This window comes from Peromyscus eremicus, chromosome X (assembly GCF_949786415.1).
Source record: "Peromyscus eremicus chromosome X, PerEre_H2_v1, whole genome shotgun sequence".
Classification (NCBI taxonomy): Eukaryota; Metazoa; Chordata; class Mammalia; order Rodentia; family Cricetidae; genus Peromyscus; species Peromyscus eremicus.
The window spans coordinates 70,934,010-70,959,551 of record NC_081439.1 but is presented as its reverse complement, the minus strand read 5'-3'; positions in this window follow the sequence as shown (position 1 = coordinate 70,959,551).

The following is a 25,542-nucleotide window of genomic DNA, read 5'->3' as shown; positions in this document are numbered from 1 at the left end:
TAAGGCCAGTAATTTATAGGAAATAATAAACTTCCACATGTGATTTATTTGGGAGCTGGATTGAGGTCCCCCCAAAAGAGTAAAGAGATAAAAAAATAAAAAAACTACAACAATACATTATTCACACTTTCCTTTTTCTTTCTGACTATTTCTTTCTTTTTTTTCCTTCTTTCTGAGATATAGTCTAACTTTGTATGCCTGGTTGGACTGAAACTGGTTATGTAAAACAGATTGGCCTTGAACTCAGAGAGATCCCCATGCCTCTTGCCTTCTGAATGCCCAGAATCAAGACCACAATTCCATATCTGGCCTATAAACACTTTTCACTAGCTACAAATATTCCAGCCTACATCTTCCTGGGGTCCTGATCAAATGCTCCTTTGGAGAGGCTCTCCTTCTCCTTCTACAATAAAATGTTTTGCATTCTTTGGTGATTAAGTTAGAAAAGTATAAATGAAAATAATATTTTAAAATAACTGTTGTGCTCATCAGTAAGTTGAATATGGCTGATAAATAAATTAATAAAATTGATTGAAATGTAAAGAATAAAAAAATGAAACAAAGCAAAAGTTAAAAAATAAGATCATATAGCAGCTCTATACATGTTAATGAGAATTTCAGGAGATGAAAGAATTAAAGAAATATTTGAAATAATAATGGATGTAACTTTTCCAAAGTTAGTTAATAATACTAAAACATAGATAGAAGAAAATAATAAGTAGGATAGATGTTCAATATCTAGATCATATCCATAGAACACACATTCAAAGATAAGAGAAAAATCTAGAAGGAAGTTGAGGGTGAAGTATATAAAATGAAGAAGGATCACAGTCATATTAGACTTCTCAGAAACAAATTAGTCAAAAAGAAAGTGGAAAGACATTTTCTATTGGTAAAGAAAAATAAAAGAAAAAAGCAAAACAAAAGACTAACAAATACTTTAAATTTAGAAATGCTATTTTTTTGGTGGGGGTTCAAGACAGAGTTTCTCTGTGTAGCTTTGCGCCTTTCCTGGAACTCGATTTGGAGACCAGGCTGGCCTCGAACTCACAGAGATCCTCCTGCCTCTGCCTCCCGAGTGCTGGGATTAAAGGCATGTGCCACCACTGCCCGGCCTAGAAATGCTATTTTTTGAAAGTGAAAAATGAGACTAGGCAATAGCTTTGTAGTTACTGTTATGCTTTGTACATACACCCTGTTTTTCTTACCCAGCTCTCATCTTAAAAATGAACAAAGAAAGTCTGGAAAAATAAAACTGAGTGAATTTCATTCTCATAGACATGCTTTACCATTTTTTATTATGTTAAGATTTTTTTTTTTTTTTTACTTTATCTGTTTTTGTGAGTGTGTGCCGGAAAGTATGCGTGTGAAAATCTGCATATAAGTGCCCATGGAAGCCAGAAAAGGGTATCAGATTCCCTTTAGTTGGAGTTACCAGTGTTTTTCAGCAACTATCTGGATGCAAGGAATTTAGGGAATTTAACTCAGGTCCTCCAAAAGAGTAGCAAGTGCTTTTAATGTCTGAGCCAATTCTTAAACTCAATATTGAAAAACATTAAAATCTTCCTTCCTTCCTTCCTTTCTTTTATTTATTTCTTTCTCTCCTTCTTTTGTGTATAGACATATTGTCTTAGTTAAGATTACTACTGCTATTATGAAAATACCATGAAGAAAGCAAGTTGAGGAGGAAAGGGTTTATTTGTCTTATACATCTACATAGTAGTCCATAACTCAAGAAAATCAGAGAAGGAACTCAAACAGGGCTGAAGGAACCAGGGTGAAGGATTAATGCAGATGCCATGGAGGAGTGTTGCTTACTAGTTTTCTCCTTCTTGCGTTCTCATCCTACTTTCTTACAGGACCCAGGACCACCCATCCAGGGGTGACCAAACCACAATGGGCTGGGCACTCTCCTATCAATTACAAATGAAGAAAAGGCCCTAGAGCTGATTTTATGGAGTCATTTCCTCAATTGATGTTTCCTCCTTTCAAATGACCCTAGCATATGTCAAGTTAACATAAAACTAGCCAGCACATGTGCGCACATATATGGACAGACCTTTCAGTAGTCTTCCATGTACTATGTACTCTAACCCTCCTCAGAGTCACATATCATTCAGGTATATACTGCATACAACAGATAGTGTGGTGTGGTAGGATACTCAAGAGAGGGCCTTGTGAAACTTTCTACCATTCCATGAGGAGTTGTAAACAGTCAACAAGCACAGCTAGAATGATCCATCTGCAAGAGGGTACAGTTGAATTCTCCAAGATAATAGTTGCTTGGCTTGGAGCATAGTTACATATCACAATCCCATATTCTGAAAAAGTTATAAACCATTAGGAAAAAGATCAATTTATATCAGAGTAGAGAAAATAACTGTAAAAAATAATTGCAGCAGACAAGGAGTACAGATCTTGTAAAATGCATTTAAACCTCAAAAAATATATATATACAAATATGAACAGTAACATTCACAAATTTATATCAATAATAAGCGAAACAGTGAATTACAAAAAGACTCAAACATACACTATAAGGAGCCTATTTTAAATATAAAACATAGTTATTAGAATGTAAAGGTGACAGCAAAACTATTAGAGTAACAATTAGGAAAGAAGAGCTGGAGTAGTTATATTAATGCCAGGAAAATATTCAGAAAAGAAATTTAACGTGGATAATCACAGTCTTACAGAACTGATAAAATTGTTGATTCTCCAAGGTCACATAACAATTATTAATATGCACACACTCAGCAACAGAACATCAAAATACATGAGGTAACACCTCAGACCTGCAAAGAAAAATGAACCCTCTATTATGGTTGGAAATTTTATCTCTACTCTCCTGGTAGATTCAGCAGTCAGGAAATCAATAAGAATGTAGTTGAACTGAAAAATATCAATCAAGTATATCTAATACTTTAGTACAGGATACATCAAAAATAGCAAAGTTCACCTTCTCAACTTCATGGGGACATCCATCAGGAAGAATCACATCTTAGGATATGAAATACTAAAATATCAAAGTCTGTGGTGTAGCTCAGTGATATTATCCTTGCCTGATATTTACAAAGACCCGGTTCAATTCTCAGCATACACAAGAAAGAATATTAATCATAAAACTCTGTAATACTGTGGAATTAAGTAATAAAATCTAAAAACAGCTTCCAAGAATATACAAAAATCTTAAATGGCCAACCTGTAAAAAATCAAACTCAAGTTGAAAGATTTTTGTGTGTGATAAAGAAGCATAAGACATTCTCTGCTATTCATCACTGAGGCTTCACATTTAACTGGAGGTTCTATACATGGAAATTTGATAGACAAAAAAAATCGTATAAAAAGCATACAGAATAGGTAGGGCACTGAGAAATATTAAAATAGGACAATTATGTGCAAATATTCTATGTAATCCAAAAGAAGAAATTAATAGTATTAATAAGTGAAATTGAATGACAGAAGTTGAATAGCAAAAGAAAAAAAAATTACTCAGGTATATGAGTGTGAGTATTAGAGACTGATCATTTGAAAATAAAACTAAGAAAACTGTCCATATTCCACAGATATTTAAAAGAATAAAATAAGGATAAAGTTAACAGAAAAACCATAGATTTTTCCCTTGAACTGCATAAAAGCAGTAATTTAGTAAGAAAAACTATGCAATGTGGGGTGGGGATCAACCATCAGTGTTCTTGAATCTCAAGACTTAGTATGTCTAAAATGGCAATATTCCTTGAATTGGTGAACAAAGAATTAGCATCAGAATGCCACTAATCTTTTTATCTTAAATATTTGTGAAAGTAATTCTAAAATCACATGTAAATAAAAGTAACTTGAAACTACAACAGTCATCAAAAAAAAATAAAAACAAACAAAAACAACCCACTATTCCAACTCTCACTTACATTTGTATCTCCCCAGATACCCAAACATGAACTTCACCTTTCTTTTATTTTTAATGTCACATTTCTTAACTTTGGAACTTTATTATTTGTGTTTTCTTTTCCTTTTTTGTTTTGTTTGTTGGTTTGTTGTTGTTTTAGAGAAGTTCTGGCTTTGTAGACCAGGTTGGCCTTAAATTCACAGCAATCCTACTGCCTCTATCTGCAGGGTATTAAAAACATAAGCATGTGTCACTGTACTTAAATTAGGGTTTGATTACTTAGTACCACATTCATATTTTAGAGTATGGGCTTTGGAGACAGACAAAGTCAGACCTTAGCATTGTGATTTGCCAGACCAGCACAATAGTGATTTATAGCTTTAGTCTAGTTAACTTGTTTCACAGAAAGTGTTTTTATACATAAATTCACCCTCATAAAATGCACAGCCACATTAGAAGTGTTTCTAGGAAAGTTTAAAATAATAATGATTTAAATCTGGGGCCAGTGAGAAAGGTCAGAATGAGAAGACATTTGCCCCCTGCCTGATATCTCAGTGACATGAGTTTAACCCCCAAGATCCACACAGTGAAGGGAGAGAACTAAGTCCCTCAAGATGTTCTCCTACCTCCAAATGGATACTGTGGCAAATGTTCCCCTCCCCTATACAAAGTAAATATTTTAAATAAATGTAGGTTTTTATTTTGTGTCCAGCTGTCCTAACTTTGTTTTCTATTGCTGTGACAAAACAGTGTAACAAAAAGCAGCCTGGGAGCAGAGTGTTTTATATTACAGCCTTGAGTTCAGGGAAGTTAAGGCAAGAATCTGGAGGCAGGACCTAATTGTAGTTGGATTTTTCTGTCCCACCTGCCAGATCCCAAATAACACATGGAGACTTCTTATTAATTATGACTGCTTGGCCAGTTGCTTAGGCTTGTTCTTAGCTAGCTCTTATAACTTAAATTAACTCATTTCTATTCACCTATGTGCTGTCCCGAGGCTCATTTACCTCATCTACAAAATGCCTATCCTTCTTGCTCTGTGGGTCATGGCTTCTCCTTGTGACTCTGCCTTTTTCTTCCCAGTATTTTCTCCGTCAGAAAATTTGGCCTAGCTATTGGCCATTCTGCTTTTCATTAAGCCAATCTGAGTGACACCTCTTCACAGTATACAGAATGATTATTCTGCAACATTTATACCTTTTGTCTAAATAAAATAGAAAGGTTTTAACTCTAATATAGTAAAACAATATACAATAAGAACAATTATCAGCTAAGGGTTATAGTTAAAATGTCCAATCCATTTGTATTTGGCATATTTGGAGAAAGTACTGTATTTTTTTTTATCTTACCTTGATGAGTTCAAAGTTCTGTACCTTATTTTTCTTCTATCACAAATAAGGAAAATTTTAGCTGTGATTATCTAGTCTTCAACTCTATCAAAGACCCCCAGAATGATATAATATTATGTTAATTACCAGGAGGTGCAGAGCAAGCAACTTCCAAAGCTAATAGAAATGACAGAAACAATTGGCTGCCTGGACAATCACCCAAGGTTCCTTTCCAATATTGGAGCATCCATCTTTAGCCCACAAGTCTAGAATATCTGACAGACTTTTCTGTGAAGCAAGAATTTTTGAAGGACTGTCCTACACTGTCTAAGCAAAACTTGGCAGTCACTTTTCCTTGTGAACTGCTTGTCCACTTTAGACAGCATGCTGTCAGCAGTCAAGCAAGGGTAGATTCTTGCAATAAAGAAAACAAACTTGATATGGATGTTCTTTGATTCCCATCATCTTTTTTGAAGTAAATTGGCACTGCCAGGAGTAGATGTGTCTTACTGTCATGAAAAGTCTTAGGATATTAAACAAGTTTTTTTTTTCTTTTTTTTTCAGTTTTCAAGACAGGATTTCTCTGTGTAGTTTTGGTACCTTCCTGGATCTCGCTCTGTAGATCAGGCTGGCCTCAAACTCACAGAGATCAACCTGGCTCTGCCTCCTGAGTGCTGGGATTAATGCACCACCACTGCCCAGTCGATATTAAACAGTATTAAATGCCATATTCTGTAGGTCATTGAATATGGTGTTTGAATATCAATGATCTATCTACATATATATCTGTATGACCTTGAAAACATATCTAACTTGACTATAAATTTGATAGTTATAGATGACTATTAACCTGTATTTGTTATCCTAAATAGCTTTCAAAGGCTAAAACTATACATAACCTTTTTAAATCAGCTGCATAGGTACAATAACTTAAACAAGAGTAGAAACATATACACAGTATAACAAAATAACATTAAATTCATAAGAATGTAAGATATTTCAGACTAGTGGCTGTTTAAAAGTAGATGCCTTCACTCTTTTATCTTATCATTTCTTTACTATATATTCCCTTTTTCCTTCAGAAAAAAGATCCTTGAATATAACTCCTATGTTTAGTTTTTTTGTTTCTCACCATAGCAAATTATTTGTAATAACCCCACACACAAACATTGACAAATGTCCATAACCCATCAAATGACCAAAAGCCACCCACCCCACCTCTTGGGAATGTGGGCACCATGATCTCTACACTTCTACCTGTTGTCTGGTGGAGCTGGAATCTTTTTTTTTTCACTGTCTGTCTATTCTTTCTTCCTTCTTCCTCTTCCTCTTCCTCTTCCCCTTCTTCCTCCTCCTCCTTCTCCTCCTCCTCCTCCTCCTCCACCTTCTTCTTCTTCTTCTTCTTCTTCTTCTTCTTCTTCTTCTTCTTCTTCTTCTTCTTCTTCTTCTTCTTAAGATATTTGCTATTCATTTTACATACCAACCACAGATTCCCCTCTTCTCCCTCCTTCCACCCCCAGCCTTCCCCCTCAACCCAACCCTCCCCCCCCCCATTTCCACCTCCTCCATGGCAAGAGAATGGGAGAGCAAGGAAAAAGGTTCCATGATAAATGAAGACATTATAGAAATAGGGAGAAAGAGTGCTAGGGATGTTCCCAGGAATCCACAAGGATGACCCCATCTTAGACTACTGGCAATAGTTGAGAGGGTGCCTGAACTGGCCTACTCTGGTGATCAGATTGCTGAATATCCTGTCATCATAGAGCCCTCATCCAGTGACTGATGGATGCAAATGCAGAGATCCATGGCTGGGCACCAGGCCTACCTCCAGGAGTCTAATCGATGAGAGAGAGGAAGGATTCTATAAGCAAGGGACATAGAAATCATGACTGGAAAATGTACAGAGATGGCCAGCCAAACTGGTGGAAACTCATGAACTATGGACCAACAGCTGATGAGCCCCCATGGTACTAGACTAGGCCCTCTGGACAGGTGAGACAATTGTTTAGCTTGAACTGTTTAAGGGGCCCCTAAGCAGGCAGTGGGATCACGACCTGCCCCTGATGCATGAACTGGCTTTTTGGAGCCCAGTACCTATGGTGGGACACTTTGCCCAACCTTAGTGCAGGGAGCAGGGGCTTGGACCTGCCTTAAGTGAATGTACCAGGCTCTGCTGACTCCTCCTGAAAGGTGGAACCATTAGGAGACCCTGGGAAATTTGGGATAATGGTCAAGTCCTGGGGGAGTTAGCTGTACTATTTGTTGTCCAGTCTTAGTGCAATCGGAAAGTGTAAGGCTTATCTGAAGTCTTGGCTGGAGTAGTCTTAGAGGCTGGATCATCTCATCCAGGAGCCTTGAAGTTTTTTTGGATGTAGAACTCTGAGTAGACTGCAACAGAGGCAAACTGAGAGCCTGGATCACCTGGTTTACCCATTTTCATTGGTGTTTGGTCCCCTTGCTCTGAAAATACACAAACTTTCAAAACTTTCAAAGGTAATATACATATCTGCATTGACAAAAGTATGGAATGTCGAGTATGTACAAATCATCTAAAGATTTTTTTGTTCTATGTTTGAGCAGGTAAAAGTCATCTGTCAACTGACTATTACCAAATTGTAATATAAATCTCTGTCCATCCATATGAAAGCATGGCCTGTAAAAATAAATCATGAGCACTCTGTAGTCAACAAAATTTATCATGTCTTATCTCATCTTAAAGCTGTTCCCATGTAAAGGGATCAGCTTTCATATCACTTGTCCTGTAGTCTTTTTTGAATTCCTCTCCCATGTCTGTAGTCAAGATACTTAAGAGGTCTCCTCTGATCAAATCTAATCTTTATTAATCTGGAAGGAATCCATAGCCTTCTGTTTCCTGTTGAAACAAAATCATAAGCTCTCCTTCAATGTAACACATGGTCCAACTTACAATTTGAAGTTAAAAACATTTTAAAAATATATAGTTGGCTTAATTTAGTAGTTTACATAATCTAATGTTTCTCAGCAGCTATTGTTTTTATATATTAGCATTTGAAAAGTTAAAAGTTAAGGAGACACCCTATAGGATCCAGACTCCCTGTGTATTTTTCCATCCTGACATGGCTTTTTCTTTTTATTACTTTACTCTCTCTTTAGAGACTTAACTTCTATTACTTTTAAACTATTTTTTCTATGACCATCTATATTCATTTTTAAATCCTACACACATTGGTAAACACATTGTAACCTATTTAATTTTTTCCCCATCTGAACCTAGTTTATTGCATATTTGTGACCTTTTCTATCTGCATGAGCAAAACCTTAAACCCTTCATGGAGCTTAGTTTATGGTGCACTGGTGGCTCAAGTACCCAGGCTGGGAGATGTCTCTGTATTGTGGCTAGCATTAGGGATGTGAGACCAGGAAGCCATGTTTGGCTTTATTTTTGTGTGTTTAGAACCCTTTTTCTTTTCCTTAAGATACACATGGCTGGACATTGAGCACCATTAGTAGGCAGATTTTTCTGTTCCAAAATAACCATAGGGAGACTTCTTATTAATTATGAAAGCTTAGTCAATAGCTTAGGTTTGCTTTTAACTAGTTCTTATATCTTAAATTAACCCATTTTCATTCATCAACGTGCTGTCCCAAAGCTCATTTACCTCATCTACAAAATGCCCATCCTGCTTGCTCTGTGTCTCATGGCTTCACCTTGCAACTCTGTCTTCTTCCCAGTGTTCTCTCCACCCAGAAATTCTTCCTACCTATTAACTATTCAGCTTTTTATTAAACTAATCTGAGTTACACATCTTCACAGGGTATAAAAGGATTACTCCACAACACCTGATGAAAAGGACACAGAGTACTGTTACTGGTTTATTCCTTGAGGCTTGCTCAGCTTTCTTTCTTATACCATTCTCCAGCCCAGGGGTGGCACAGTTCACATGGACTAGGCTCACCTACATCAGTCACCAACCAAGAAAATGCCACACACATTTGCTTACAGGCCAATCTTATGAAGGCATTTTCTCAAATATGAGATTTCTTTACAGGTATGTCTATTCTTGTGTCAAGTTGACAGAAAGCAACCAGCACACAATATTTTAACTCCTAGTATAAGTTCTTCAGTTATACTAAAGGCTTTAAAATATATGATACAGTTAGATTTCATAATCTAACTGAATTACTGTGTTTACAAAGGAAACTACTTGATACTTTGGCAATGGCCTAATTATCACAACTGTAGATGAAGAATTTACAATATATTAAGTAATAACTATTCATAAGGCATTTAACTTTTTTTTTGGTTTTTTGAGACAAGGTTTCTCTGTGTAGCTTTGTGCCTTTCCTGGAACTCACTCTGTAGCCCAGGCTGGCCTTGAACTCACAGAGATCCACCTGCCTCTGCCTCCCGAGTGCTGGGATTAAAGACGTGTGCTACCCCCTCCCGGCGGCATTTAACTTTTAACTTATATAAATGTCTACTCAGTGATATTTAACAGAAGATCTAATGAATTGAGCCCAGTGAGATATCAAACTTCATTAAGTATTAAATATCGATAAGTCTAACTTGAGATCTCTTATTTAAACAAAACTCTATATGCCATTAAAGAAATATTTGCCCATCTCATTTTCCTTAGAATTAGGTGAACTAATGCATAGGCTAAAATATATTACAATCACGTGCATTTTTTTACAGTTGTTGTTGGATATATATATATATATATATATATATATATATATATATATATATATTTGAAACAATATCAGATAAATTTTCATTCTGTTACCTTAAAAGTCATTTGGCCCATTTACATTTTGAATGATTTTATCTGTGCAAGAAATATTGTATAATACTGATCATCAGACACTTGAAATACATTTTGGAACAAAAAAATTACTTTCTAATTAAGAAAATAATACCACTATTCTCATGAAAAATATCTTATGAATTGGTCAGCCTTCAAGCTACATTTTCAAATACATATTTACCATGTATCATTGGAAAAATAAAACACTCCATTATTTTTTTGAGATTGTAAACTCAGTTGACTCAACACAAAATGTCTGACAAATATACAAGTAGTATTAACCATAATTTGTCAGCCAGTGATCTATCAAGTAAAAAGAAGATTCTATGTTAAATGAGGGGATTTCATTACAAAAGTTAAGCCAGATCACTAATGCTTTCCAATGACTTCCATTCTTGCTTTCATCAAGTAAAAATATTTTAGGTATTCTTTGAATTTCATCATAAAGAAAAATTCTTCATCATTCTTATTTTGAATTTTAATGAAATAGTCTGTATTATATTGTTGAAATTCAGTAAGTTCAATATTTTAATACTTTAGGAAAACAGAAAATGGACTAGCATTTGTATTCCTGGCTTGGTGACACTAAAAACCGAGTCTTTAAAGAATTTGTTGTCACTACTTTGATTTGTGAGAAGGCAACAGAAATTTTTTTACACATGACATCACAATGAAAAATGCTACCAGAGTGTTATTTTTTTTTTGAAGAGGATTTTCTATGTAGATTTCCTGAAGGTAGATCATGAATTTACAAGAGCCAGTGGGTGATGATGCTGGGCACAGTGGTGTACACCTTTAGTCCTAGCAATCAGGAGGCAGAGGCAGGTAAATTTCTGATACTGAGGCAGGTATGTTCTACAAAGTAAGTTTCAGGAGAGCTATGTGTCTTGATAAACCAAAAGGTAAAAAATATCATGGGATTATATTTTGAGTGTAGCTACACTAAACAACTAAGTCATTAGCCATAAGTTCAGTAAGGAGTAAGTGTGAGACAGACTCTTTAAAGAAGCATGTCTGATATAGAAATAAATTGAATACTATATTAAGATATATATCAGCCATCTATTAACAAAGATAAATATTCTACATTGTAAAAATATAATCTTATGCTACATAACATCATTTAAATTATAGACTACAATATGACACTCATCCTACAAGCTTATATTATGTAGTGAGTCATCATCCTCTTTATTTATATAAGTGAATAAAAGGTGATTAAGAGAAAAGAAAATCACTTAATGACACATTTGACAAAAAGATTCCCATCATTAAGTGAAAATGTTACTGTAAATACCAGAAATGTTTAGTGGGTCTTCAATTTTTTGTTAAATAATAATTCAAAATATCAATCTTTAGACTACTTAAAAAATTTGGTCCAGCAATATGGCTCAGAGTTTAAGGGTGCTTCCTGACAACATTAACATCCAGAATGATTTTAGTTCCTAAATCTTTTATGCTGTTAGGAAAGAGCCAACTCCTGCAAGTTGTTCTCTGACCCTCACACACATTTCAGGGCACTTATGCACCACCCCCCAAAAATCAATCAATTGATCAATAATTAAATGTAAAAGGTCTACAAGTCCATAAATATCACAAAATCATAATAACTTGGCATCACTTAAATAAAAATAATATATATTATAACCTTGAGGAAATACACATATTTTTAAAAAGGGAAAAATAAAATATTTGAAATAAAACAAAACTTTGTACTATTGGTATATGATTTGAAGTTTTTTAACTGGTACATAAAATTTGAGAAAAAGAACTATATATTATTTGGTTAACGATTTTTTTTTTACCACATTTTTATAGTGAATCGGTTCTGTAGCTTTTTTGTTTGTTTGTTTGGTTGGTTTTGTTTTTGTTTTTTTTCAAGACAGGGTTTCTCTGTGTAGCTTTGTGCCTTTCTTGGAACTCACTCTGTAGTCCAGGCTGGCCTCGAACTCACAGAGATCTGCCTGGCTCTGCCTCCCGAGTGCTGGGATTAAAGGCGTGTGCCACCACTGCCCAGCTCTGTAGCATATTAGTATAGGTATTTTTGTAGTACAATTGTCATTTTTTTCAGTAAATCTTTCAAAATAACTTTTTAAATATATTCTGTGCATTGCTGTTTTTCTCTAATCACTCTACTGTGAAATAGTTAGGGGAATTCCTTTCTTCTAACTATGATTTATTACAAATTTTTTTCACAAACTCCACCTGCCTCTACTCTTCCATGTTTCCAGTAATCACTATTATATTCTCTGATTCTATAAAAAATCAAATTTATTTTTGTTTTTACATGTGAGTGACAACAGGTGGTACTTATCTTTCTGTTTCGTATAGCCTTGTGAGAGCAAATGTACCCATGTTACAGTAAAAAAGCTCCTGGTAGAAAGATTTTGTTTCCTGGATTGTGTAGAGGCCTCACATTTCAGGCGGGTTGGTTCAACCATGGTAGTTAACAGATATCTGTAGGAAGGTAAGCTCATCCTAAGCTGTGCTGAAGAGATAGGAGGTGATTATTCAATGAGATTCTGTATTTCTCCTTCTCAGAAACCCTGCCCCTAGACCAGAAGCCCCATAGAGTTCTAAATCTGCCCAATTTAGAATATCTTATTTTTTACTTCTTTCTCTTTTCTAGCCATGCCCTCCTTAACACTTTGAGTTTTCCCGATCATATTTGGATTTTCTTATATCTCTAAATTCCCAGCCCTGCAGCCATGTGGCTGTTTATCAATCATACGTTTGACCTTCATATCAGCTGAAATAACATGGATTTTTTTTTCTCTTCTCCATTTGCTTAGTCTAGACAGCTGCTGAGGTTTATATCCTGCCTCCCCTCCAGTTTCTCTTTTATGTACAAGCAAAATTATCTTTGTACTTCCATTTGAACAATGGAATCATTTGATTCAGTCTTCAATTCCTTTATTTTTGAGACTAAGAACTCAAAAGAGGACTCCGTTCTTTTGTGTATCAACAGGATATCACAATTGACAGGATTGGGATCTTCTTAGTGATAAATAGCATTCCATTATGCACATGGTCCACATTCCACTTATTCCTTCTTCAGTTTATTGGAATTTATTTTTTCTTCCAGTTATTGCAATGACAAAGGTCTGCTGTGTTCATTATTCTAGCCTTATAGTATATCTTAGAGGTCTAACTGGTTTTGGATTTGTGTGTGTGTGTGTGTGTGTGTGTGTGTGTGTGTGTGTGTGTGTCTGTGTCCGTGTCTGTGTGCCTGTCTGTCCATCTGTCTGTGTGCTATCCCATATATATTATATACTTTTTTCAGATTTCTTCCAGTTCATTGAATGACACATTTTTTTTTTTCATTTTGGGTCTAACTATGAAGCTCTAGCTAGCTTAGAACCCACTATATAGATCATACTAGCCTCAAATTTACAGTAATCCCACTATAACCTACAGGCTTAAAGCATACTATCAAGCTTTATCTTTTGTGTATGAGTTACACTGGAATATTGCCAAATGCTTTTCTCCTCTATTAAAAACTGACTCTGGGTATGTAAATTGACCTGCCCACTCCAGACCCAATCATGTTTGCAAGTTTCCTACAAAGTCTCTGTCCTGGCTTAGGCTGCCTACCTAGCTCTTTGACAAAGGTATTTCAGGGAAATCAATATTAAGCTATTAATAAATAACAATAAAAATGGTTTGGTATTTTATTACCTTTGTGTATTTGTTTTATAGTATGTATACACTCTGAGACACAGATTCATGATTATGTAGTAAAGAAATTCTGAAATGACTATCAATGTAATAACCCAACAACCTACAAATAGTTTGGAAATACATGGTAAATTGTATTTCCATAAATGCTGAAGTTCCTTCTTTGATTCAAATATATTATTACTATATGCGTTATGTGGCTGTTTTAGGGAAAATTAACAAATGTCTGTTTATGTTACATAAAAGGTAAATGAATGAGCAAAACCAATTCCATTCAAGGCTATCTTAGCAAATCAGTGAGTTTAATGTTGTTATTAATAGGCATACAGATTGGGACAATGTAGATGAGCATGAATATCTTTAAGGGTTACTACTTCACTGAAAACCTATCCCACCATAGCTGAAAACACCCAAAAGCTGCAGCTTTCTGAACAACTTTCAAGGAAGTCTTCCCATTTGAGAGTCTCCCCAGTAATTGCTCTTGCACATAATCTTGACTAAGGGAAAGCTTATAACTCTTTTAAATGTGGAAACTTTGCTTACTATTTGAGCCTTGTTTCATTTGCTTCCTTATTTTTAGCCAGCTTCTTTCCAGGAGAGAATGTATAGATTGGGAGGAAATAGTTACATAGTCAGTTATAATTAAAATAAAATGTTCTTCTATATAGGGAATTCTAGGCTACCTAAGGCTACAGTGGGTGATACATTCTCAAAAAAGTAAAACAACAGAAGGAGAAGGAAGGGAAAAAAAAGGTGATATTTTGGCATCCCTTGGAATGTGCTCTCACCAAAGAAGCTAAAAGAAATAAATACTCTTTTACATCTTTTAAAAATGATTAACACTGGTCAAAACAGACCTTAGCACCCCAACAGCCTCCTTTGTGTAGTCTCCCTCCCCAGAATGATTAAAAAGCCTAGCCATAGAGACATTTTTTCTTTTTCTTTTCTTACCAGCAACTAGGGGAATCTTCTATCAATGAGTTTAAAAAACCCTATTACTGCTCTAAATATTTTCCTACTGACATAAAGTAGTCCTAGATATCTCTTCTTTAGAGCCTAAGGTCATTATGTGGGATGCTGTAGGGGAAATACGGATGAGAAATGACAGGTGGTCATAGAAGTAGATCAGCCTTGAGGAACATTTTCTATTTTCCGATTTTTTTTCTCTAATCAGATAATAGCAAGCTTGGGAGATTTTGCAGAACCCTTCCCTTATGCACTTGGAACCTACCTCCAGTTTCCCTGGTAACATTTCAAAGGGAAGTTCTTCCTTAGGATTTAAATTACCACATAAAAAGATGGAGCTTTCTGGGCTTTGTTGAGTCACATTAAAGCCAAAGTTACTTCCTACAGGTCAGAAAAAGAGATTCTACGCCCTGCCTCTGACACTGGGTGCAGAATGGATATTTCCACCTACTGAAAATATTTAATACTTTTGTATTCTCCTTTGAAGAGAGAATCCAATTTGGCCTGTCAATCACCTGGCTAGCCCCTCCCTCCTCATTCACTTGAGGACATGTAAAAGAGAGGGGAGGAGTAGGTAACTACCTAAGGAGATAATGTGCTTTTCCTTCTGAGAAGCCTTTCCCTTCCTGCAGGTGCTTGCAGGACTTCGGTCAAACCTCTCCTGCAGCTTTTTCACTTTTGTGATTCCTCCCCCTCCCCTGCACTAAATGAAGAATATAAATCACAGAACGAAAAATTCAACCCAGTCAACTCAAAAAGTATTCCATATGAGAGTAAGACAATGCAAAGTAGTTCAAAATCCCAGAAGTAAAGAATTAACATGAAAGCAGAGAGTATGAAGTGTTATCCCCCTTGACGTTCAACAAAGAAATATTTACTCTAAACCCAGCAACAGAAGGATATGCCAGACAGGTAATTCTTCTCAGATCAAACATGAGTCCCTTTGATAACACAGAATTATTCCACCAGCATTACCATGAAATAGCAGTGGAAAGCATTTTTATCACCAAATCAGAGAAATTCTTTCTTGGCAGACAAGGCCTGAACCATCCCTCCCTCACCTTGAGCTAAGCAGAAACCAACACCAAGAAAAATTCTTAGCACAGAAAACATCCTGACTTAAAAATAATCTACAGTTTCTGCATATTACAAATTTTCTTTGCCCACCAAATGTTAGTACGGTAGCTGGGTCACACTGAAAGATATGCCGACTCATGAGATGTCAAAATTCTGGAAAGATTATTTCTGTCTTTAGAGAAGACACCTTCTTTCAATTTTCAGAAACACTTGAAGACTGTTCATGCATAGGGTAGGTCTTGCCAAAACAAGAATATAGCCCTGGAAGTACTTTATGTTGCCACATTTCCTTTAACCAAAGAGATACAAGGTAGACTGAATCATCTGTCCCCTCTGCCAGCCTAAACAAGTATGATTCACAACATAATACTGTAGATTCAAGCAACAATAAACAAACAAACAAACAAACAAACAAATGGCAGGAAGTCAGCAAAAAAAAAAGAAACCCTTCATTAACCCCCCTCACGTCCAGTTTTCTCATGTAGATCTCATCCATTTCTCTGGCATTGGGCGATCCCTGTGTCTTTCTTAGGATGCAGGGACACTTTGCTCAGCCTGGGAGGAGGGGAATGGACCTGCCTGGACTGAATCTACTAGATTGAGCTGAATCCCCAGGGGAGTTCTTGATCTGGAAGAGATGGGAATGGAGGGTGGGCTGGGGGGAGGGCAGGGGAGGAGGAGGGAGGACAGGGGAATCTGTAACTGATATGTAAAATTAAATCAAATTATAAAATTAATATATATAGGGCTGGAGAGATGGCTCAGCCGTTAAAGGCTAGGCTCACAACCTTTAAAAATATAAGAGTTCGGTTCCCAGCACCCACGGCTGTCTCTCCAGCCATAAAAAAAAAATTATATATATATATATATATATATATATATATATATATATATATATAAAGGTAAAAGAAAAAAGAAAAGAAGCAAGAGAACAGAATCCATCTAAAGTAACACTATAAGGTTCTGAAAACTCAGCTATCATTCGAAAAATATCTAGAAAATACAGACAAAACTTCACACTGAGAAATAATTTAATTAGAGTCATTTATAATGGCTTCAAAAATATGAGGAGAAACATTAAGGAGTACCCTACCAAATAATAATAAACATGGACTAGAATTTTATATGAATGAAAATGAAAAAAAAAGTTTCTCAAAATAGAAAGGCTCTTAAAAATTATTCATTTACTTTAATTTTGTATATGTAAATATTTGTCTGTATTTATTTGTGTACCTGATACCCATGGAGGCCAGAAGATTTCTTCAAATTCCCTGGGACTGGAGTTAGAGAAGGTTGTGAAACATCATGTGAGTGCTGGAAACCAAATGTAGGTCCTCTGCAAAGGCAGCAAGAGCTCTTAACCACTGAGTCATTTCTACAGCCTCATAAAAGGGCTTTTTATAAATTCATAACATATATTTGTCAAAAATCTCAGAAAACATCTTTGTGAGTTTGGTAAAAACATATGACTTAAAATCAGTAACATGACAAATGTGTTCAATAATACTTCATCTGTGCTGTAAAACTCATTATCAACAAGTAATAAAGCATGTAAAATCTGATAATTCTGAATTGTTTAGAACATCCAAATAATCCATAAATATGTATTATGCTTAAAATAGATTGTTTACCAGAGTCAACCTATAGAAAAATTAAAAGATCACTTATTGGCAATTGTAAGTTACAGTGTAAAATATCAATTCAATAGCAACAGAAATCATGTGTTTAGATTTATCTAAGAAAAGAAATACAAGCAGAGTTGTCTATTGGCATATGCTTTTCATTCCGTCACTGGGAAGTAGAGGCAGGTGGATCTCTGTGAATGCATCATCAGACTGGTTTACATAATGAGTTCCAGGCTAGGGAGGGCTACATAGCGATATTAAAAAATGTTATGATAAAGTAGTGACACAATTAGTATGACCACATTTGGACAATAAATATCCAGTATTATTTTATTCCAACATATCTGAAAGAAAAATATTAAGACAATTAAAGGCATGTTTAATTGTCATTAATTAGATGTTTAGTTTTATAGTTATCTGCATTTGAGCAAACATGTACACTTACATAAATTTCATAAAAGCAGCATGTAACCTATGTGGTGGTGTTGCAAGCTTGGGATCCTAGTATTTGCGAGTTGGAGGCAGGACCAATGTTGGCCTTCAGGCTAGCCTATTTAGCAAGACACCACCTGCTCATTTATGCCTTGAAAATTTTTTCATGTTTTCTGTCTTTTTAGTATAGCTTTTATATAGTGTCTCCTAAATTTAATCATGAAATATATATTTTATTTTTTATTTATCCTATTTAAAATTTATCTTTTGGAATTTGTCTATGATCTTAAAGCATATATGGAGGTAAATTTTGTTTGATAATATGCTGATAACATTTATTTATCTGTCTATTCATGGTGTAAACATTTGTTTTTTCTCATTTTTAGGCTACTATAAATAAACTTACTATAAATATCATTTGTACATTTTTATATGGAAAAATGTTTTCATTTTATTTTAATAATACTCACTAACAATATTGGTAAATGTGGTGATATTTTATTTGTACCGAAATGTGGTGATATTTTATTTGTATGTTAATAAAGTTTGTCTGGAGATCAGAGGTCATAGCCAGCCATAAACAGAAGTTAGGCAGTGGTAGCACATGCCCTTAACCTGATCACATGGCAGGCAGAGTCTCTGTGTGGTCAGGGACACAGCCAAGTGTGGTAACATATGCCTTTAATCCCAGTACCAACCATAGAGACCTGGAGGTCTGTACAGACAGGCAGTGAGAAGGAAATGAGGTGGCTGGGCCAAGAGCCAATGAGAAGGCAGAACAGCAAGGCAATAAAAGTACAGGTTAGACAGGAAGAAGCTGGTTCTCTCAGGGGAAGCTACGGGGGGGGGGGCGGCGTGGTGAGTAAGGTTAGCTGGAGGCTATCAATATATTTTTGATCTCTACAGCTTTCACCCCTATATTTGGCTCTGTGTTTCTTATTTAGTAATATTGTTTAGAAATTCATCTACAGGCAAATGCTTTCAACTTTAGAAGATGTTGACAAAAATCATTTCAATGTGGTAATAAAAAAAAAAGCAGTGGTTATCCTTCTACCCAAAAATCAGTTCATAATTTGTTTAACATTTAATGATTTTTAAGATTTTGAACAGTTTTGATTGAAATTATCTCAGTGAATTCCTACATAACCTATATGTATTATTGCCTTATAGTAGACATGATAAGTAATAGTACATTTGTTAAAATCAGGGATACAGAATTAATATATCATTAATAGCTAAGGTCCATATATTACTCATTTTATTTAGTTTTTCTAAAATCTCAAGATGTTATCAATACTATTTCATCTTGTTTTCTCCCTGGGTTTCTTTACACTCTCATGTTATTCTTGTTTTTGACGAATTTGAATTTTCAGAAATAATTGACAGATATTTTGTAAGCTGACATTTCACAATATGGCATTTCCCTTGTGATTACATAATATGTATGTTTTGAAGGATGAAGATGATACAAGTAAGCACCATTCTCTTATATCCAGGGTAAATGCCAACAAATGTGAATGGTCACTGTTATTATTTACCTTGATCACCTGGATAAGGTCACCTGCTCATTACACTATGAAGTCACTGTTTCCTTTTCTTTGTGTAATGTATTTTTCACAAATAAGTCAAACTATTCATTTCACACTAGAAAGAATAGCCAAAGGATAACTAATTTGTTCTACCTGATTGAGATAGGAAGAATTAGCACAAAATTCACTGAAAGATTTTTCAATCTTACTTACTTACTTACTTACTTACTTACTTACTTACTTTAGTTAGTTAGTTATGTCTATGTAAATTCCTGGTATTTATTTCATATTTTGGATGATAACTCAATACTTTCTTGTATAATTTCTAAAGTTTTTACTACTTTGGCCATTGGGAGGTTTTTGGGTGGCTCCTGCAGAGTTTTGACATTTCAGCAATGATACTGAATTTTGTTTTTATTTTTTTGATCATTGTTTCTGGCAGAACAAGATACATGCCATTTGGAGAATCAGTAATTACTTGCCGGGCTTCTCTTTCCTATAATTGGAAAATATTCTTAGAAATTGATTCTGCTCATTTATATGGGTCACTATTTTTCTAAGTTATAAGACTGACCTGTAAAATATATATATATATATATATATATATATATATATAATGTGTATATATATGTATACACACACACACACACACACACACACACACACACACACACACACACACATATATATATATATATATATATATATATATATATACCTGCTAATTTTTGTTTACATGCACATACCTACAACATTTCTATATGTAAAATATGTTGAGCTTACTGTGCATTTATAATTTTATCAATTGTAACCAAGTATCACAAGAACTATATGAGCTGTTCTCCCTTGATAATCTCCACCTTTGAGAGATATTTATTATTCATTCTCAATGTACTTATTTTATCAATGCTAGTATAGAAAAACAGTGGTGGTAAAGAGTTGAACCATAAGTTTATGGTAAATACTTTTCTTCTCTAGAATATGATTCTTAGAACAATTCCTTTGGTTTTTGTTTAATTATCTATACTTATTTCCTTCATTAATTCAGTACAGTATCATTCCTTTCCTCAGTGAAATTACCTTAATTATTTTTTAATACAATTAAGACACATTTCCTGTTTTATTCTGTAGTTATAGGAGTTACTGAGTGTTTCGTTGTTGTTATTTGATTTTGTTTTACATAAATTGAGATTCTCTGTTTGTGCCTTCACACTTTGCTATATTATAGTTTTTCTTTTTCTACAGATATATTGCCAGATATGCAGTTTCACTGCTACCCTCACATACAGAATACTTCTATTATCTTAGAAAAAGGAATTTCATGCTGGGCAGTGGTGGTGCATGCCTTTAATCACAGCACTCAGGAGGCAGAGCCAGGTGGATCTTTGTGAGTTCAAAGCCAGCCTGGGCTACAGAGTGAGTTCCAGGAAAGGCACAAAACTACATACAGAAACCCTGTCTCGAAAAAAAAAAAAAAAAAAAAAGGAAGGAAGAAAGAAAAGAAAAAGGAATTTCATGCTTAATCTGCTCAACTTTCTGCCTTCCTAAGTTTTGTTTTAATTATCTACTATCTGGAACTCACTGTAGAATGTTGAACATAAGTGTGGCAAGACATCCCTTTTCTCTACCTAAAAAATAGTTTACTACGATATAATGTGCAGGTTTGGGAATTTACTTTTTATTAGATTAAGATAATTTCTTCCTTCTGTATCTTATTTTTATGCCATGCCCAACACACAATAAAGAGATTGCATTTAAATTAATTTATTTCCCCAAAATAAGTCTCTTAACTCTGTCAGGCCATTATCATTAAGTACATTTTATTCAGATATTGGGCTTCATTTTGTTTTGTTGTATCTATTTAAAATTAGGTGATACCTATGTAAAGAGAGGCTAGTATTGCAATGAAATGAACTGAACCACGTGTATATGAAACTTGAGATAAGAAATGAAAGGAATGTTGATTTACTGGCAACGTTACGATTGATATTTCTTTCATGTCTGAAGTGTTCTTACCTATATAGATTGAAACAGAAAGGGTAGAATCTTTACCGTGGTGACTAAATAAGTGTATGGAACATAAAGTTTAATGATAAAGGTGATTAATGGTGAAGAGGAGTGGAAACAGTATCTAGAGAGGCATAACTATCAAATAACTATCTAGAGAAGAATAATGTTCTATGTATTTGAACTGAACATGAGTTACTCAAGTGAAAAGGCTAGGAGGTACAACCTCAGTAATTACAACACAAAAAAGGGGAAAAATAAGTCCATCCACATTAAGCACTATAAGCATTATCAAATGTTTTCAAAATTAACTTTATCAGAACTATATAAGAGTTTTCAAACATTTTAAGAGTTATTTCAGAAAAAAAATGTTTAAGAAAATTTGTGGAAACATTAACATTGTCAGATTGTCACCTGGTTTCCTGTAATACTTTCTAGGAAACTACATCAGATGAAAAACAAAACATATCCTACTCACAGCCATAATATGATTGAGTACCTCAGCACACAATCACCAAAGTGTTGTTGTTATATAAACTGCTGGTGGCTCCCTGGACATGTCTCATTTATAGGGTATGACTCTTACGTTTCTGGACTTAGAGTTCCATGGTAAGGCCTTGCCTCCAGAGTGTATTTGGAACCTAAGAAGCACCAAATGTTTTACCTTACAGTTGCTTGAATTTAACACCATTTTTTCCCAGAAAAATAACTTGATCAAAATTTTCAATGTCCTTACAGTAATTTCAAATATTTTTGGCAAAGTTCTACATATCTAGAAGCCTAAAGATATGTTCATGTTTGAAAATTTGCCCCAAAAAACATAATGGAATACTCAATCTTTTACTGCTTATTGACTTTCAGGCCATACACTGGCAAAAAATGAAATGAATTTAAAATTAATTAAATAATAATTCATTAAAAGTGTTAAAGTGTATTAATAATATGAGTCACATTAAGGAGTATTGAATTTGAAGAGTATTACGGATATGCTCTATCATACAGAAAAAGCTTTAAAAAGAGTATAAAATGTACCAATTTAAAGTATCTTAAAAATAATATATGAACAATTATGGGAATTCAAGCAAATTATCAAAATAAATAACACTAGCAGCAGTGAGCAGTAAGAAACATTGCAAACTTAAAAATAAAGATACAGTTTTCAAGGTTACACTTCACATTATTTAAAACAATTTAATTATAAATATTAAAACCATAGAAATAGGTTATAAACAATCAATCCATAGACATCGTATTTTAGAAGCACACAAATTTTGAATTTAGCAGAATAAAGCAAAGTTACTTATAATTATTTTGAAAAGACTTAAAAGTCATGATTGAAGTATGAAAAGACAATGTCATGAAAATTCTGAATTAGGATGTATTAAAGAAATTTCCACTAAGGCAAAGCCTCCATCATTAAGACACAGGACAGTTTAAGAGTAAGAAAAGAGTAAGAAAAACAATTCATCTTTTAGAGAAGCTCCTTAAGATAGGAAGTAAAAAAAAAATAGCTTCAGAAAGTCTCAGAAAATGACCAGATTCATTAGACTTCTTAAGTATAGGTAAACAGAGAGGAGTCCTGACTAAGCTCAGACCAACTGTCCAGTATATACAAAAGGGTGGGTGAGGGTATATTCAAATAGTAGAGAAAAACACAATATTAGTACTGAAGAATTCTATAGCCAGAAGAACACTACTGGATAAACTAAGGGAAAAAAAACATGATATTTAAAGTAAGCAAAAATCCATTACTAGTTGTTAGTAGAAGGCCAACAAAATAGCTTAGCAGGTACAGATTTTTGCTCTTAAACCTGATCACCTAAGTTTGATACCTAGGACCCACATGGTAGAAGGGCACAATCAACCTCCAATTTCTAAATGTGTACTGTGGTATGTATTCGATTCTCTCTCTCTCTCTCTCTCTCTCTCTCTCTCTCTCTCTCTCTCTCTCTCTCTCTCTCCCACTTTCTCCCCCCCCACACACAAATAAATGTATTATAAAATTCTTAAAGAAAGGAATTTGTCAGTCACGTGCAATACTTATAAGAGATAACAAAATGTTATTCCTAGATAATTTGAAACAAATCATAGGATGACAACTCATGAGAAAATAATGAGTAGCAGTAACAGTAACCATAGAAGTCAGTATAGATGTAAGTTTATTTGTAACTGTTATTTAATAAATACTTAACTGTGTTTCTATGGACTTCTAATGTACAACTATAGCATTTACATAGTCATAATGGCAGAAATGAGCACAGAAAGAAATTCATCTGCTGTAAAAAATAGCTACATAATGTAAACATTGAATTGGTATTATTGTTAACTAAACATTTTTTAATAAAATGTGATCAGAAGCTTTCAGAGCAGTTTAAAGAAAACAAATTTAGAGCTGGCCTGTGGTGGCACACACATTTAATCCCAGCACTCGGGAGGCAGAGGCAGGCAGATCTCTGTGAGTTCGAGGCCAACCTTGTCTACAGAGTGAGATCCAGGACAGACACCAAAACTACACAGAGAAACCTTGTCTTGAAAAGCCAGAAAAAAAAAAGAAACTAATTTAATCACAAGAATATCATTAATGAAAACTCAATTAAAATACTTTACTGTGATATATCTGTCTAGTACAAAATTGGATAAAAGAATTAGAGGAGGGAAATACAATACATGATTTGTAAATGAGCTGAAGATTGTAATCAAAAGTCAGATTATGACAAAATGAATTTGCAAATAAACAAATATGAAATTCTACATCTGGATAAGGAGCTATAGACAACTGTTAGCTACTGGTAGAGAAATGATCAGTTTTCACTAAAAGTGAAACCTGGTTACCTGACCACAGTCCAGTGGAAAGACATATCTCTGAGAATTCTACTATTGATAGGAGAAAAAGCAACAAATTTGTGTTGGAAAATGGATGTAGAAACGGTTAGGTAAGGGAAGGTGAATATGATCAAAACACCTTGTCAAAAGATTTATGCCTGGGTCTTTGAACTGCTTCCATTCATCAACCTTTCTGTTCTTATGACAATGCATACAGTTTTTATTACTATTGTTCTGTAGCACAGGTTAAATTTAGGGATGGTGATACCTCTGGAAGTTCTTTTATTATACAGGACAGTTTTAACTATCTTGGGTTTTTGTTTTTCTATGTGAATTTGAATATTGTTCTTTCAAGTTCTGTAAAGTAGTGTATTGGGTACTCTGGAGGCAGAGGTAGGAGGATCTTTGTGAGTTCGAGCCTAGCCTAGTCTACAGAGTGAGTTGCAGGACAGGCTCCAAAGCTACATAGAGAAACCCTGTCTCACAAGACAAAATAAAAGTGTGTTCAATTTTGATAGGGATTGATTTGAATCTGTAAATTGTTTTGGCATTTTTACTATGTTCATCCTATCGATCCTAGTAATGGGGCATAAGGAGCCTGAACCCGCCATCTACTGTAACTAAGCAAGGCTTCCAGTAGAGGGATTGGCATACCAATCCTGCCACAAAACCTTTAACCTACAACTTGTCCTGACTGCAAATATATGATGGGGTAAAGGTGACACAAAACTTATGGGACTGGCCAATTAATGACTGGTCCAACTTGAGACTCATACTACAAGAAGGAGACTACTCCATACACTGCCTGGATGGCCAGGAACCTGATACCTAGGATAGAATAAAAAACTACTGGCAAAAAAGAAAGAAAATAGTCAATGAAATGATTCCTAATGATATTCTGCTCTACTAATAGACCAGAGTTTAGCATAATTGTCATCAGAAAAGCTTCATCCAGCTACTGATAGGAGCAGATGCACAGACCCACAGATGAACATTAGGTCGAGCTCCGGGAATCCTGTGAAATATGGGGAGAAAGAATTGTAGGAACCAGAGGGGTCAAGGACACCACAAGAATACAGCCAATATAATCAACTAAGCAGGACTCAGAGTGGCTCACCGAGACTGAATTGACAATCAGAGAACCTGTATAGGTCTGTCCTAGGTCCTCTGCATATTTGTTATGGTTGTGTAGTTTGGTGTCCTTGTGAAACTCTTAAGAGTGGGAGCAAAGGCTGTCTCTGACTCTTTTGCATGCTTTTAAGACCTTCTTCTTCCTACTGGTCCCTCCTGTCCAGACTTGATATGAGGGCATGTATCTAGTCTTACTGTAATTAGTTATGCAATATTTGGTTGATATTCCTGGGAGGCCTGCACTTTTCTGAGGGGAAATGGAGAAAGTATGGA